Genomic DNA, 12,570 nt, shown 5'->3' on the forward strand with positions numbered 1-12,570 from the left:
CCCCTGTTGGTATTCCTCAAAGTTCTGTCCTTGGTCTCCTACTGTTCTTCATCTAAACTGCCTCCCTTTGTAAACTCATCAGCTCGTTTGGCTTCCATTATCATTTATATGCAGATGACACGCAAATCTTCCTGTCCTCTCCTGATCTCTCTCTGCCCATCTTGACTCGTGTCTCTGACTGCCTCTCCACGATTTCCAACTGGATGGCTTAAACTCAACCTGTCCAAAACAGAACTTCTGGTATTTCCTCCCTCAAGTGTTGCTACTTCCGTGCCTGTCTCCCTCCAAGTCATCTGGGGCCACCATCACCTCTATATCGCAGGCTCGCTGCCTAGGTGTTCTTTTTGACTCCAACATCTCCTTCACCCCTCATGTCCAGTCGATCGCCAAATCCTGCCGCTTCCATCTCAAAAACATAGCTTGCATCTGCCTCTATTTAACACCAGACTTGGCTAAGGTGCTGGTCCATGCCGTTGCTCTCTCTTACCTTGACTACTGCAATCCCCTTCTCAGTGGTCTTACGTGTTCCCAGATTGCACCACTGCAATCTATAATGAATGCGGCAGCGAGGCTCATTTTCATGTCCGCCCGCACGTCCCACGCCTCCCCTCTCTGTCAGTCCCTACATTGGCTTCCAGTTAGATATAGGACTCAATTTAAGATTCTGGTGTTTGCTTACAAGTCCCTACATAATGCTGCTCCAACCCACCTAATACACAAGTATGTCCCGTTGAAGCCCCTGGGCTCTGCCGAAGACCTACGTCTATCCTCTGTCTGTACTCCCACATCTGATGCTCGCCTCCAAGACTTCTCCAGGGCTGCACCTTTTCTGAGGAACTCTCTTCCCTTCTCCGTTAGACTTTCACCCAGTTTCCACTCCTTCAAAAAAATCTTTGAAAGCACACTTCTTCAGGAAAGCATATAATTTAAACTGTTAGCGGGTTTTCATTCCTCCCCCCTATGACTCCTCTCCTGCAACTGTCAAAAATAATCAGTGAATACTTTTCTACCAACCTATTTCATTACCCCCTACTTATACCTTTTGTGTCACTATACCCCACTCCCTCTAGCATGTAAGCTCACTAAGCAGGGCCCTCAACCCCTCTGTTCCTGTGCATCCATTTGTCTGGTTACAATTACGTGTCTGTTAGTCCACCCAATGTACAGCGCTATGGAATTTGCTGGCGCTATATAAATAAAATAATAATAATACAGTGCTGCTGCCCACCCCATGTGTACCCATGTGTTCCTGAATAAGGGTTCATAAGTATGTAGAGGTTTAGAAAAATATCCCTTTTTGTCTCATTAGACAATTTACCTTTTTAGCTGAAAACAGCAAGGGGAATTGTTAGTGTAGCACTCCCCTAAAAGATTCTGCCGTGATGTGGCAGGTGAGCTTACACTTGAATGACCAGGTCATCCACCTGAGTAAAGAATGACTGTTCCTTTCAAGCCAGCAATCATTGAGACAATCAGGACCAAAACCATAGGCTTGAGAACGGTTGTGCTATGTGACCTGTGCTTACCCTGTTGTACAGAGCTACGGAATCTGATGGCGCTATATAAATAATAAAATAGTCATAAAAAATTATATGTGCACTTTTGCATAAGTTTGGGTTAGCTAGTACATTTTTTTGAAGAAAAAAAAATCACGACTGTCTTTGTAACTAATTGTTTCTTGTTTCACTTTTCTTTTTTTTTTTTTTAAATTACCATTTTGTTAGTACAGTTTAGATGGTATTTTTCTCTGGGTGAACACCCTAATTCAGGGGCAAGCAACCTTCGGCACTCCAGATCTTCCACGATGCTTTGCCAGCATAAAGGCTGTAAGAGCATTATGCCTGTAGTGCTGAAGGTTACCTACATCTGTCCTAATGTAATGTATTGTGCAACCTATGACCAAGAGTCTACTGTTGGACTACAGTTTCAAATATATATCTTCCAGAAATTGGCTGACAGAGAGTACTGGTAAATGCAGTCCATCAGCACGTTTTCTACATTCCAATTTCTTTTGAATGTGTTCAGTGTGTGATAACCAGGAGTTCATGGTTTCATTTTTAAACCTGCTATTGGATAAATATACAGTGTTTTTTCTAGTCCTGAACCATTCAAATTAGTATATAAGTTCAAGTCACAGAGGAGGAGAAGGGAGGAGAAGGGAGGGGAGGAGAACATAATCAAAGTAAGAAAAATCTTCCTGAAACCATGTGAGTTCTTTATAAAGATCTGTGTGGATGATTGAACAAGACATTCAGTGATCAGCCTCTGCTGTGTCTGAGAGCAGTCACTGTCTGTATGTAGAAATAAAACAGTCCCACCTGCACCTTGCATGGAGTACAGGGATCCAGTGCTCTCTTCTCATCCTGACCTGAGCTGTGATTGCTGGTTCTGAACATCTTCCAACCTGGGAACTCTGACCTCTGCCCATATAACACTGCTTGTCAATGCTGCTTCCATAGTGCCTCTCACGGTTTGACAGACCACTGGTGCCATTCCACAGCCATATTCCAGGACTAATTACAGGTAAGCAGCTGTGATTGTAAATCACTAGGAGGGGGCAGGTTTAGGTGAACACCTGTCTGTGTGACATATTGGCAAAGCTACTGTGATATATTAATGTCATGGTTAACTGTATTTCACTACAGAACCTTTATTAACATACTCATCATTAGAAATAGATTTTTTTTTTAATGAGTAAATATTTCCAAAGAAATATTAAACAACATTAAAATAAGCAGACACTGTTGTTGATGGTAAATGTTAGACATTTATTTTGTTTTCAAAGTTTATATTATGTTCAGCTGGTAATAAAATGTAAAACCTGTTTAGCTATGTTTACACACGATACAAATGACCTATTTGATAGTTGAGTTTTTAATAATTTTTCATGTTCACCAGTGTTATTATAGCTGGAAAGCATCTTGAAGCTCTATTTAGGTCTGGATACTCAATGTTTATACATCATGCTTAGAGCTGCACTAATCAACAGCAGTGACGTTTATTGAGGAGTAATAGTTAACAGCTAATAGTGTTCGACCTGTCTGTACATTTGAGAAGGAAAAGCAAGTACATTAACTATTTTTTTTCTTGTGCATGTGTGTGCAATTGTTAACAGAAACACTGCAATATAAATAAAATTAATCTTAGGTTACCATTTTTTCTTTTAAATAAGACAATGGTCAAGACAAAGCAGTGCCTCCCCCTTCCCATATCTTGAGCAATGGTCATCCAGTCACCATCCACATTTCAATAGTTTTCCTTATGTTGTCCACCAAGAGACTATTTTCTCTACCCCTGGCTCCAATCATCTTCCCCTCTAGTCCAACTAATAGCACACCTTCCCCTGACTGAAACCGGAGAGCTGCAGAGACTCCAGTGGGATTTATTCACAACTCTTCTGGAACTCCGGTCTTGCCTCAGCTAGCCTCAGCGTCCAGGCAACTTTCACCCTGCATTTCCCCTATTTCCATACCAGCTACAAGATAACTTTTTGGAGGGAAGGTGCCTCAGACTATGTGAAATAATAGCTCCCTAAAAGAAGCCCGGGGTAGCCCCTCCTATTTCGTCCACAGGAAATCCCAACAGTTGACTGGCCAAAGCCCTATTTGTCCTGGAACCCTTTTGGGCATGAACCTTTTTTGCAGCCGGCCAAAACTTTACCCTGGTGGCGATTTGTCAATTCTTATCGGATCAAAGCGCTCTTTTGCCAACATGGGAGCTCGGATCAGAGCTATGTGGGGATGTATAATGTGTGGGGTTTCTGGTGTTTTATTATGTTTCTGGGGTGCTTTTGTGTTCTTTGTATCCAGGAGATAATTAGTTTAGCGATCAGCAACTCGATTATCACAGAGGCACCAGGGCAGGGCTCCAAATCTCGCGAGAGTGAACTCTAGCCCTGGAGCGCGGGCTAGAGTTCACTGGAACCACTGGACCACCAGGGATTCCCCACTGGGACCACCAGGGATCCAGAAATGCCCCCCTCCTCCTCAATAAAGGTAAGAAGGGAGGGGGGACATAAATATATTTTATTAAATACAATTTTTTTTTTATTAAAAAGCCTCCCTTCCCTCCTCCCCTCCCCCCATACACACTGCCCCCATACACACTGCCCAACATACACTGCCCCCATACACACACTGACCCCATACACACACTACACACACTGACCCCATACACACACTACACACACTGACCCCATACACACACTACACACACTGACCCATACACACACTACACACACTGACCACATACACACACTACACACACTGACCCCATACACACACTGACCCCATACACACACTACACACACTGACCCCATACACACACTGACCCCATACACACACCGACCCCATACACACACTACACACACTGACCCCATACACACACTGACCCCATACACACACTGACCCCATACACACACTGACCTCATACACACACTGACCCCATACACACACTACACACACTGACCCCATACACACACTACACACACTGACCCCATACACACACTGACCCCATACACACACTACACACACTGACCCCACACACACACTGACCCCACACACACACTGACCCCACACACACACTGCCCCCATACATACACACACTGCCCCCATACACACAAACACTGCCCCCATACACACAAACACTGCCCCCATAAACACAAACACTGCCCCCATACACACAAACACTGCCCCCATACACACACTGTCCCCATACACACACTGTCCCCATATACACACTGTCCCCATACACACACTGACCCCATACACACACTACACACACTGACCCCATACACACACTACACACACTGACCCCATACACACACTGACCCCATACACACAAACACTGCCCCCATACACACACTGTCCCCATACACACACTGACCCCATACACACACTGACCCCATACACACACTACACACACTGGCCCATACACACACTGACCCCATACACACACTGACCCCATACACACACTGACCCCATACACACACTGACCCCATACACACACTGACCCCATACACACACTGACCCCATACACACACTGACCCCATACACACACTGACCCCATACACACACTGACCCCATACACACACTGACCCCATACACACACTGACCCCATACACACACTGACCCCATACACACACTGACCCCATACACACACTGACCCCATACACACACAGACCCCATACACACACTACACACACTGATCCCACACACACACTGACCCCACACACACACTGCCCCATACATACACACACTGCCCCCATACACACAAACACTGCCCCCGTACACACAAACACTGCCCCCGTACGCACAAACACTGCCCCCATACACACACTGTCCCCATATACACACTGCCCCACAAACACTGCCCCATACACACACTGACCCCATACACACACTGACACACAAACACTGCCCCACATACAAACACTACACACACTGACCCCATACACACACTGCCCCCATACACACACTGCCCCCCATACACACACTGCCCCCACACACACACTGACCCCACACACACACTGCCCCCATACATACACACACTGCCCCCATACACACAAACACTGCCCCCATACACACAAACACTGCCCCCATAAACACAAACACTGCCCCCATAAACACAAACACTGCCCCCATAAACACAAACACTGCCCCCATACACACAAACACTGCCCCCATACACACAAACACTGCCCCCATACACACACTGTCCCCATATACACACTGTCCCCATACACACACTGACCCCATACACACACTACACACACTGACCCCATACACACACTACACAAACTGACCCCATACACACAAACACTGCCCCCATACACACACTGTCCCCATACACACACTGACCCCATACACACACTACACACACTGACCCCATACACACACTGACCCCATACACACACTACACACACTGGCCCATACACACACTGACCCCATACACACACTGACCCCATACACACACTGACCCCATACACACACTGACCCCATACACACACTGACCCCATACACACACTGACCCCATACACACACTGACCCCATACACACACAGACCCCATACACACACTACACACACTGATCCCACACACACACTGACCCCACACACACACTGCCCCATACATACACACACTGCCCCCATACACACAAACACTGCCCCCGTACGCACAAACACTGCCCCCATACACACACTGTCCCCATATACACACTGTCCCCATACACACACTGCCCCACAAACACTGCCCCATACACACACTTCCCCCTTACACACACTGACCCCATACACACACTGACACACAAACACTGCCCCACATACAAACACTACACACACTGACCCCATACACACACTGCCCCCATACACACACTGCCCCCCATACACACACTGCCCCCCATACACACACTGCCCCCATACACACACTGCCCCACAAACACTGTCCCCATACAACACTGTCCCACAAACACTGTCCCCATACACACTGCCCCGCACACACTGCACACCTATACACACAGTGCCCTACACACACTGCTGCCCCCCCATACACACATTGCCCCAAACACACACACACAGTGCCCCCCATACACACACTGCCCCACACATACATACAGTGCCCCCCCATACACACACTGCCCCACACAGACATACAGTGCCCCCATACACACACTGCCCCCTAACACACACACTGCCACCCTTACGCACTCACACTCACTTCACCGCTCACACACACACTGCACCTTTCACACACACTTCACCCCTAACACACACCACTTCTCCTATGCCCTATATCCCAGCAGACCCCAGGTAAGTTGTCAAACTGTTCTTAAACGGTATGACTACTTACTCTGGGGTGGGATCCTGGCACTACTGGCACCATAACTACTACACTGAGCTGTAGTGGTTATTGTGCTAGGATTATTTTTTTTAAATAATCTACAAGTGCCCCTCCCGAGATCAGGCTCTGGATCCGCCACTGTATAGGTAAGCCATGTTTTTTTCTGGTTTGTTTCCTCTTAAGTTAAAAAGAGTGCGGATCACTGATACACTGTTCTGTCCCTGTTTCTGCAGTTCTAAGGGGTACTAGAGCTTCAGTGTCGTCCAAAGGGAAGTTGCGAAAAGGACACAATGTGAATCCTGTGATAACAGAGCCCTGGAGGGGAAACCTCTCTGTTTTTGTTGCCTATCTGTGGCTGCAAGACCATCTCAAAGGCCATCCAACCTGCGCCTGACATATTGATGTATATTTCACAAGCAGTCGCTCTGGGCATTCAGGAAGCTGGGAAGTCCCGCAAGTGACCAGGGTGTTTGGAACCTTCCGAGTGTTCTCCAGACGTCTCTGATGTGGAGTGTATGTCTATGGAATCCCTGAAAGATCTGGGTTCTTCTTCTGAGGATGTGGTGCTTCCAGCTCCAGATTTCCTTGAACCTGCTGAAATTGACCATTTGATATCCAGGGTCCGGACACTGAGGACACTGACGCTGAAACATGGGATTCCGCTCCCTAGGTAGATCCAGCCGTGGTTAGATTGGCCAAACGTACCACTTTACCTGTTGATGATGCGGGTTTCTTCAAAGACCCTATGGACAGAAAGATGGACTTCAGTCTTTCCATAGCATATGTGACTTCAGGTACTGGCCTTCACCCAGCGGTGGCCCTTATGTCAGTATCCAGGGCGCTTAAGGTTTGGATGGAGAATTTGGAGGAGGATATTAAGAACGGCAGGAGCCGTCCCTCCATACTGGACAGCCTAAAAGATTTGAAATTGGCTGTTGACTTCTCATTTGAGGCTGCGGTGGATCTGGTGAGGTCCTTAGCCAGAAATATGGCTCTCTCAGTTTCGGCCAGGAGAGCGCTATGGCTCAGATCATGGTCTGCTGATGCTTCCTCCAAAGGCAGCTTGTGCTCCCTTCCTTTTCATGGCGACATGTTATTCGGCAAGAATCTGGATGATTGTATTAAATGAGCTGCCGAAGGTAAAAAGGCCTTTCTGCCTCAAGACAACAGGCCCAAAGGTTCCTTTCGTGCGAAAAGGGATTATTACCCATTTGTGATAGCAGATCCTACAGACCGGGTAAGGAATATGGGAGAAATCGATCCAGGAGGAGCGGTCAACATGGTGCTAGAGGCGGCAAGTTCTGAGGTTCCGCACCCTCCAAGAACCCCAGGAATCTGTGACGGTTCATCTCCCTGTCAGGTGGTGTTGGAGCTCGCTTGCTCAAATTCCGTGTGGCATGGGAGGTATCCATAAGCGACAACTGGGTTCTGGATATCATCAGAAGGGGATATCTTCTAGTATTTTGCACACACCCTCCTTCCAGTTCCTTCCAAGTCACAAGGTGGCTGGGAGACAAAGTAAAAAGACTTGCTCTTCAGGTCTTCATTTCTTATTTACAAGAAGAGAGCATCATTGTTTCAGTCCAGGAGTCAGAAAGGACTCACGGCTTCTATTAATGTCTATTCCTGGCCGAAAAGTCCTCAGGAGGGTGGAGACCCATCCTAAATTTACACAGACTGAATCGATACTTGCATATCCGCAGTTTCAAGATGGAGTCCCTACAATCTTTAGTGAAGGCTGTCTTTCCCAATCAAAGGATGTTATCAATAAACTTGTTGGATGCCTATTTCCACATCCCTATAGCCCTAGCACATCAGAAATACTTTCATGCTAGGTACCGAGCACGAAAACGGGGAATAATTCTTGCTAACCGGCGTTCATTCTCCTACAAGAGGGCCTACTAGACTGGGGAAACCGTCCCGAACCCGGAGACACCAAACTCAATGTCCAGGGTGACCGGGCACCGCATCGGCAGACTAAGGCCTACTGAGGGAGATGGTGGAGAAAGGCGGCCGCTTTCCCACCAGACGCATGTAGCAAACAGTGAGCTTGGTGCAATACCTCCCCCCCCCTATGGACCGGTGGGGGTCATCCCGGTCCCCGCCAGCTGGAGAGCCCCGCGCCCGGCACCTTCAGCATGAGCCCGCGACATCTCCAGGCAAAACGGGGGAAGGGGCCTCCAAAATGGCGGATGCTTGTCACTCAGCCCGGAGACTGGGACCTACCAGGTCAGACTCTGCCACGCTGCCCGCGTCGGGAGAACCGTCCCATGAGCAACCATGGGTAGTAAAAGCTGAAACAGATCTGCAAAATCGCAGTCCCACCATAATGGCGGAGGAAACGTGGCTCCCGCATTCCAGCGACATACTCACCCGACTGGACAGACACTTTCAAGAATTCTGGCGGAAACTGCGGAGCAAATTGTGGCCACCCACACCACCACAGCGCTTGCAAGCACTGCGGTATCCCTGCATGACCAAGCCGGCATGGCCACGGGAAACAGAACGGAGTGGTGAGAACCGTAAGGCAAGGGGAACCCCCTCGGGCCCAACTACACTGCATAAATCTGTGCCACCTATTATTGGCCAACCCAGGCCGAAGGCCAACCGGGGTGCTACCCCGAGACATCGCCCACGCTGGAGGAGGGTTCGCCGCCGCACTCAGCAGCCGACCACCAGGACCCCCTGCCACTCCAAAAGGGAGAGAGGTTCGGCCCCTCGTGAAAGCCGGATCTGTGGTTATAAGATGTCGGCCATCCTGATAGCCTGGGGCGGAGGTGAGGACTTACCCTGCCAACACCGAGCCGCCAACTCCGATCCCAACCCGGACCCCTACGACACACACCGCAAACGGAAGAACACCGCACCAAGACCCAAGAGACCTACCCGGCGGTCAAAGCACGACTCGGGACACCCGCTTTCCGGGGAAGATACCCTGATACCAGTAGGCATCGGGTGAACTGTTCTCACGAACTGGGACTTATTACAGGCTACCGACCACTTACCTTCTATCTCCACACGGTATCTGCGGACATAATACCCTAACAGGTTTTCCCCCTCCCCTATGTCAGTACCCACAATGAGCATTATGGTTAATGGTTTGAATTTATACATATGACTATGTTTAACTCAAATGCCAGCCAATAACGGTTTACCCTAGCTAGACTGATCTGGGCATATACAGCCCTTAAAACGCGTGTCTCACAGTTCACCTTTCTCAGCGCCCTAGTTTAAACGTTCCTTTTTTCTTACATCATCACCCTTTGAAAGTATATCTGCTGCATAATATTTTATTTTAACTTATCTCACGCTATCGACACAAATGTTTAACCTGATTTGTATGCCTATACTGTCATGAAACATAGAGACTCATATTTGCAAGTTTACAATCCTATCTGCACCCTGCGTGTCATGGTATTACTAGACAGTAAGGCGATAGCAATCAACCTTTTTTCTTAACCTTACCTACATAGTCAGCCAATATGACCGACAGTTAATCTATAATACTCGACTGAATGAGATGTTATCGTTAACCAACACATAAAAATAAAAATTAGGCATTGTTTAGCAGGAAATGTAATTAACGCTGTACGAACCCTAACCTGTATACCACTATTGCATTTCCCCTCTCTTTGTTCTGTACCCCATTGCACATGCCTTAATAAAAGAAAGATTGACAAAAAGAAATACTTTCATGAAAGTGCTTGTTGTTCTCATCACAGAACTGAGAAAACAGGGCATATCCATCTTCCATTACCTGGACGACACCCTGATCGAGGCGGACGACAAGGATACTTTGTCCTCCCATGCAACTGTTTGCCTTCTGTTCCTACAATGTCACGGTTGGAGGATCAATGTCAAAAAGAGCCATCTCTGTCTCAGTCAGTCCATGACATACCTGGGTGCTCTGTTAGACACTTCAGCGGGGACGGTTCAACTCTACCCAGAGAGGATCCTGAGAATACGGAAACAGGTTCTGGAGATGTTGGCATGCATGGTGACTTCAGTGAAAAAGGCGATGAGTCTCCTGGGTTCCATGTCCTCCAGGATAGGACTGACAAGGTGGGCACAATGGAGAATGAGGAGCTTTCGAACAAACTTCCTCCTCCAATTCTCCTCAAAGAGTCCACTCCAGTCCATCTAGATTCCATTGTCAGTTCACAATTCCCTGGTTTGGTGGCTGAACAGTGTCTCTTTAGCCAAGGGCTTCCCTTTGGGAGACGTTCCATGGATAGTAATAGCGAAAGGATGCCAGCCATTGGGGTTAGGGAGTCCATTGTCAACGCAAATTCGCGCAAGAGGAGTGGAAGTTCCCTGCGGACAACTTGCCTTCCAATCTCCTGGAACTCCTGCTGTTCTCGAAGCCCTGAAACATTTCTCTCCACTAATTCGTCACCGTTGGGTGAAGATTCGGTCAGACTATGCTGTGGTGGTAGCCTACATCAACCATCAGGGTGGCACCAGGAGCCACAGGATGATGGTGTTTATGCATCAGTTGATGTCATGGTCTCAACGACACCTGGCAGGCCTTACAGCAATTCATTTCCCGGGGAAAACTAATCAGATCGCGGATTTCCTCAGCAGTTCCAGAATCGATCCGGGTCTTTGTCGGACCATGTGTTCCGAATGAGATGGGGCCTTCCTCAAGTGGACTTGTTTGTGACACGAAAGAACAGGAAGGTGGAGTGTTTCTTCCCGAAGGACAACGATCCTCTTGCCATGGGGAGGGACTCCCTTTCCAGCAACTTGCGATTTCGAGAGAGGTATGCTTTCCCCCTTTTCCCCTCATTTTTCCTATTCTAAGAAGAACATGGATGGTTTGTGTCTCCCTCATACTCATAGCCCCGTTTTGGCTCCACAGACCCTGATTTCCTCTCCTGCAGAGCCTTTGTGTAGAGCCACCTTGGAGTCTTTCGAGAATCCCAGACCTTCTGTGTCAAGGTCCTGTTCTCCAACCAGACCCATCCTCCCTCAACCTGATGGCAAGGAGGTTGAAAGGAAAAGGCTGTTGAATAAGGGCTTCTCTCATGCGGTGGTTGACACCCTGCTCAGGGCTAGGAAACGTTCCACTTCTAACGCATACTATGGAATCTGGGATGTTTTCTCTTCCTGGGCTTCCTCGAGGGATGTCTTGATCCAGAGTCCTTCCACAGGGAACATCATAGACTTTCTTCAGTCCGGCCTCGAGAGGGGTCTGAGCTACAATACCTTGAAGGTTCACGTATCTGCCTTGTCGGCTTTAACTAACAACAAATGGGCCTTTGATTCGGACGTGGACAGGTTTCTTAAAGCTGAACTAAAAATCAGACCTCCGATTAAGCCGTTCTCTCCACCTTGGGACTTGCCTCTGGTTCTCTGTCGGTCAAGGAGCCTCTCACAGTCTTCCATAAGGACAGGGTCGTCCTTCGTACTATCCCAGAATTTCGGCCTAAGGTCACCTCCACCTTTCATATTAATGAGGAAATTGTTCTCCCAGCTCTGCAACCGGTTCCACAAGTAGATGGTGATGACAGATCTTTCCTTCTTGGATTTAGTGAGATGCCTCAGAATCTACATTGACAGAACCGCACCTTGGCGTTCATCTCCAGGCCTCTTTGTCCTTTTATAACAGATGTAGAAAGGGCAGTCAGACTCCTAAATCTACCATTAGCAGATGGATTGTATCAGCCATCATCCAAGCTCATCAGGCCTCGAAAGCTCCAGTCCCGCAAGGACTCAAAGCTCATTCCACGAGA

Source organism: Pelobates fuscus, chromosome 4 (genome assembly GCF_036172605.1).
Source record: "Pelobates fuscus isolate aPelFus1 chromosome 4, aPelFus1.pri, whole genome shotgun sequence".
In the NCBI taxonomy this organism is placed as follows: domain Eukaryota; kingdom Metazoa; phylum Chordata; class Amphibia; order Anura; family Pelobatidae; genus Pelobates; species Pelobates fuscus.